Genomic DNA, 1,138 nt, shown 5'->3' with positions numbered 1-1,138 from the left:
GCCCATTCCTGGCTCCTCCCCATGACTCACACCTCGTAATCATAGGTGCTTCTGATAAATTCCATGAAATCCCAGCAGAACCGGTGTGTGCACAAGAGGCTGCTGCACTCTTTCTGAAAAGAATTTAACTACATACAAATGTGTGCGCACGTGCTAAAAAAAAATAGTAATAATAATCACTAAGGACCTTTTGTAAGAATGGACCTAAGGCTTGGCAACATTGCCATATAAATCCTGCATACAATTTTTGTAAATACAGTGATTGAATACCAGAAGATCATCATGTACTGTCACACACTATAAGAGGCACCTGGAAAATTATTCATTGCTTGACACAGGGTGACCCATGATTAAAATGAACATTTTATTTTCATTGATTATTGTAAACGCCAGCGTGGATCGGCTCACTACAATCACTTCACCACACGATGCTGCAGAGGCACAGGCTTGTTTTAAAGACCCAGCGGACGCAAAAGACCCAGCGAACCCTAATGACCACGAAGACCCACAAGACACAATGACACTGAAGACCATAAACGAACATGAAGACCCTTAAGACCAGAAAGACACTTTAGATCCATTAGACAGCTTGGACCCTTGATAATTTAGAGCTTTGTTTGCACCACTTGGACCTTTTTAGAGGTAATTGAAAAGATCAGACCGTGCCTCACCATTTTAAGTTCCCAATAATAAAATTTACTTCTGTGAAGGTTCCCAAGAGAGAGGGGTGGAGAAGAAAGAGAGAGAGAGATGACTTCACCCTCTGCTGCTCCATATCTCAACCCTCAGACCAACAGGCAGCAGCCTCTTCACGCTGCAGACCTGGTTAAAATCACAAACTGGTCAAACAAGTGGAACATGTCTTTCATTCCTGACAAATCTCACACTCTCACTATGTCTCTCCAAAAAGAACATCTGGAAAACCCTCCCATGCACTTTCTCAACAATCCTGTCGAAGAAGTTCTCTCACTCAAGCTTTTGGGTCTCAAAATGTGTCTTTTTAGGAGTCGTGGACGGCGAGAGAACGAGGCCATTTGGTTGAGTTCAAAGCATGTTTATTCGTACAGAACCCAGCACACTCTGTAAAGCCCGTTTATTGGGTAGCAGTATATATATACAATCAAACACGGCGAGAGTG

The sequence above is a fragment of the Myxine glutinosa genome, chromosome 1, assembly GCF_964187855.1.
Source record: "Myxine glutinosa chromosome 1, kmMyxGlut1.1, whole genome shotgun sequence".
Lineage (NCBI taxonomy): Eukaryota > Metazoa > Chordata > Myxini > Myxiniformes > Myxinidae > Myxine > Myxine glutinosa.
This window is presented reverse-complemented; position numbering follows the sequence as displayed.